Here is a 5,125-nt window from a genome sequence, read left to right on the forward strand (position 1 = left end):
CTACCACATAAACATGTCGTCACCCCGGGTCGCTGACTGGTTATGGGTATACAAGTCCATGTTCACCAATCTAGGCATTTGGGTCCCTTTCTCTCCCTTCGTTATGTCGCTCCTCAACCGGTGCAAAGTGGCACCATCACAGCTTCACCCGAATAGATAGGCCGCCATCCGTTGTTTTGAGATGGTGCGCGACTTCTTGGAGCTCCCGGCCTCTGTTGAAGTTTTCCTTTACCTCTTACTTCTAACCAATCCTTCGAGAGAGGGAAAGCATAAAAAGGGTTACCTCTCCTTCCGAGCCGTGCATAATTGACGAATCTTTGGCCTCTTCAAAGATTCGTTTCATGGCTTTAAGAAGAAATTCTCCAAGGTACGGCCTGCCCAAGCTTGGCATCCTTTTCGACTTACACTAGAAGGGGAACGCTATATTCCGACCTACTAGAGCTTTGGTGCTGGCTCTAATTATTTAATAAAGATGACCTATGAGGGGTTAAGTCAATAGAATCGGCGTATTGCCGATGTATGTTAGCCATCTTTGGCATCAATAACCTTAATCCTCATATTTTGATGGGGGCGAGACTATGAGACTAGTAGGTGTCATGTAGGTAAATGTTGTCCCCCATCCCCCGATCTTCCGAATTGTCTCCTTTCTTCTCCCGTCTTATTTACTTCTGCATATTTTTGTTTTATTAACTTGGCCTCATTACTTTTCCTCTTATTTTCAGTTGTGATGGCAGCCGGACAAACTAGTCTGACGAACTTGATGGCTCAGTTCCTTCCTAGGAGTAGTAAGGACTGCTCAGCGACCCCATCTACAGAAGCTCCTCCTTCTCCCATTGCCAAGGTCCAATCCCATCCTTCAGTCAAAACAATTCCCGGCCCTAGTGCCGAGGGTGGGGGTGAGCCTCGCAACGAGGTTATCCTAGAGGAGTCTGGTCCCGAACTAGTCATTCTCCCCAACCCCAAGAAGAGGAAAGCTAAGTCTAGTCCGTAAGGGACCCTCACCATGATGCAAAGGAACTTCGATTCCGGGGGTTTCATTGACTCTCAACTCCTGTTGGGCACAGAGTTCTTCTTCCAAGATAAGGACTTGGCCTCCCAGGCGCGATGGACTTACCAGAGTCTTCTTCGGGGGTGCCGCCATTGCGAAGAAGGAGAAACCTATTTTGGCCTAATGCCAGGTCCTGGAAGGGAAATACCGGACAGCCCTACGGGACATCAGTGACTTGAATGCTGAGGGGGAGGCAATAAAGGTTCTCCTTGAGGAGAATGAAAAGAAACTAAAGGAAACCAATGAAACGGTGGCTCATTTCTCTAACCGGGAGCTTACCCTGGAAAGAGAGCTCAATGCTGCTCTGGGTCGGGCATCTGCAGCTGAGACCAAGGTGGCCGACCTGGAGAAGGAGTTGGCCGTGACCGTGAGGTCGGTTGATACCGCCAAACTTGAGGTGTCCTTCCTTAAGAAGAAAAATAAGGAAATTATAAGGAATGCTCTGGAGGCCATTGGGGCTACCGACGAAGCTATCAAGGCTCAAGTTTCGCTGTTGGCCCTGGATTTCGACACCTCAGCCGTTGGAGAGTTCAAGACAATCCAAGATGGCAAAATTGTCAACCTCCCAAGGAAGTAGCCTCGTAACTTGAAATCTATAACTTTATCTTTGACTTTGAAATATTAGGCAGATGTGATGCCCCTATTTTGTAACAAAGCAATGTTACTTTTGTTTGCCGTTAGATCGGCACGATTCCTTTTGTGTTTGAACGTGTTAGCTACCATCCTGATGTTTTTAATACGTTGTTGGAATTTTAATGCTTATTGATATTATTTCTTTATTTGGCCGTTGACTTATTGTGTAATCAATATCCGCTTGTCGTGTTGTGGTGCCCGGGGTGATCAATCCCAGGCGGCCGTTATTGACGTTTTATGAATAATCAAAATAGATGCAAACTTAATCACAATGCAATCTTTCAATGGTGGGCCTCGTTAAAATCCCTCGCCGTTGCCCCACCTTAGGGACGGGGGAAAGAGTACTCTTTAACAGTGAAACAAAAACAAACTAAATAATTAAACAACTAAATAAGGTAAAATGAAATATGGTAATGATAAAAATAACCGTCAGGTTGTTTGATCGTTTGTTGTCATGAGTAGAACATCTTCAAATTTGTCGCGTTCCAAGTTCTCGGAACCTCTTTTCCGTCCAATCGTTCTAACTTGTGTGCGCCTTTCCCAAACACTTCTCTTACTCTATACAGCCCTTCCCAGTTGGCTGTTAGCTTGCCTTTTCCAGGGATCAGTGGGCCAATATAGTTATGTTGTAACACCAAATCGCCTTCTTCAAAGCTCTTATTTAGCACTTTACGATTGTAACACAAGGCTATTCTTTGTTTAGTGCAGCTTTCGACAAGTGAGCCATCTCCCTTTTTTCATTAAATCTTTTTCGGTTGCTTCACTAGCGCCACCCAGGAGTAACCCTGGGCTTGGTTCCCCGTTTTCCACAGGGATAACCGCATCGACTCCGTAGATAAGTCGGAAAGGCGTCTCCCCAGTGGAGGATTGCGGTGTTGTCCTATAAGACCACAAAATTGAAGCTAGCTTGTCTACCCAAGAGCCCTTTCGCTAATCAAGACGCTTTTTTAACCCACTAATGATAACCTTGTTTGCTGCCTCGGCTTGACCATTACTCTGGGGGTGTTCCACTAAGGAAAACTTTTGCTTGATCCCTAATCCAGCCAAGAACTTCCCAAACTTTTTTATCAAAGAACTTCGTCCCATTGTTCGAGATCACAATCTCTGGGATCCCGATCTAGAGAGTACTTGTCTCCAAAGGAACTTTTGACAATTTGCTGACGATATGCTAGCTAACGGCTCTGCCTCTACCCACTTCGTGTAGTAATCAATGGCTATAATGGGTACTTAACTTGCCCTGGGGATACCGGGAATGGCCCCAAAAGGTCGACTCTCCACTGGGAAAAAGGTCAGCAGGCCAACATGGAACTTAGCTTTCCCGTTGCAGCCTTGTAAATATTTGCATTCTCTTGACATTTCCTGCACTTCCTTACAAACTGTTGGGCGTCCGCCATTATAAAGGGTCAATAATATCCTGCTCTGACGAGCTTTCTGGCTAACGCCTTCCTTCCAATGTGGTGGCAACAGCATCCCACATGGACTTCATTTGGAATGTAGTCTGTCTGGTCGACACGCAGGCACTTCAACAGAGGCTGATTAAGTCCTCGTTTGTATAGTTGCCCTTGTATTACTACGTACTTGGCATCTTCTCTTCTTATCACTTTGGCTTCCTTTTCAACTCCAGGGAGTGTCCCATCTTCAAGGAAACATTGAATTGGGTCGATCCACGAAGGAGGTTTTAGGACTTGGGTCATGCAAAGGGTCACCAATGGTTCCTTCACTAAACCTTGGATTAGGGATCGGTTTTTCCGCACCATGCTTGGTGCTCGCCAATTTCGATAGGAGGTCAGCCCTAGCATTTCTCTCCCTGGGTACATGCTGGACCACTACTTCTTCAAAACCCTCACATAACCTTTTTGTTCTTTCCAAATATTTTTGTAACAAAGGATCTTTAGCCTGGTAGGTTCCATTCACTTGAGAAGTTACGAGTCGCTGTTGACTTTGAGTTTCGTTGCTTCGACCTTTTTGGCTAAGATTAAGCCATCTATTAGGGCCCCATACTCTGTCTGATGGTTTGTGTTCCGAGGGTTACCTGAAACTATAGGTCGATCTCGGACGAGATCTTCTGTACTGGTCGGAGATGACGTGTCCGGCTAGTGGGCGGCGGCCGGAGATGCCGTGTCCAACTTGTTGGACTGGCTATGCTTCTGATCCTTAGTCACCGGAGGGTGGGAGTACCTACAAAGGACTCCGATGCTTAAGTTAGCAAGGGTATTAAGCAGGTTTTTAGTAGAATCAGAGTATGAGTTATACCTGGGTGCTCTAGTGTATTTATAATGATGAGGAGTGACCTTTTTGGAGATAAGATAGTTATCTTATCTTATCTTTGAGTGGAGTCATCTTATCTTCAAGGGAACCGCCCTTATCTCTGTAGGCTTGGGCTGCCTTTGGATTTGGGTTGTGTTCCTCTTTTTGGGCCCTTTTTGGGCTTTTCTTGGTGATTTGGCCGAGCTCTTTGAGAAGAGGTCGGACAGTCTTGACCTAAAGAGGTCGGTCGGCTTGTCGTCGATCATCCCCGGTCGGACATCTCGACCCAGGGTATGAACAGTGCCCCTGCTCGAGCGTCGTCTTCCTTTTTTGAGGACTTCAGTCCTTCTCTGGGGAAGTAGAACTCGAGCATTTGTTGACTTCTTTTGTGTAGAGACCCTCTTATGAATACGGAGCATTTCTTCCTTTTCTTTGATTTTTGAAAACAGGTGTTCCCTGTCTTAGGAACGTGCAAGGGTTTTTAATGCCCCATTAATTAATCGTTCTGTTTCTTTGTCTCCCACTTTCTTTGTTTTATTTTTTGAATTGCATCAAGACTTTCTCTTTTTCTGTTTTCTCTTCACCGTTGCTCGCTGTAACTTCCCCCTTTTCTTTCTTATTCTTCCGTTTTGTTTGTACTTCCTTGTTCCTTTAAGATTTTTGTTCGCGCGTCTTCACGCTTCTTTCTGTAACGTCATTGGTGGTTGTTGGTGCTTTCTTTGCTCGAAAGGTGATTCCGGATTCTGCCTCTCCGTCTTCAATTTTTTTGGAGCTTTCTCCTTTTTTCAGGTTGGTTCTTCTTTCCGTTGTTCTTATTTCTTGGTAAAGTTTTGATTTTGCTTGAGTGTATGTTGGAAAGCTTGAACCTTTTCGTATTTCTTGTGCTCGTTTGTCACTGTGATGTATTTTTTCTGGCTTTCTTTCGACCTTATGTATACTCTTGGCGTTTCTCCTGATGGTTGAAGCTTTTTAGGGCTTTTCATGTTTGTTGCCTCTTTCTATATTATTTGATTTTGTAGCTTTTTGGGATAATGGTTTGTTTGATTCTGAAGGACGGTTAGGTCTTTGATGATTTCCGCTTGACATGTTTTGTTGCTTGGTAGTTCTTTTTGCTGATAGACTGAAGCTGTAGTTTGAGAGGTGGCTATGGATGACTTATTTGGTTTGTAATTTTCTTCTCAGAGTGTTGATTGAAAG

This window comes from Arachis ipaensis, chromosome B9 (genome assembly GCF_059453495.1).
Source record: "Arachis ipaensis isolate K30076 ecotype BB chromosome B9, ASM5945349v1, whole genome shotgun sequence".
NCBI classification, from domain to species: domain Eukaryota; kingdom Viridiplantae; phylum Streptophyta; class Magnoliopsida; order Fabales; family Fabaceae; genus Arachis; species Arachis ipaensis.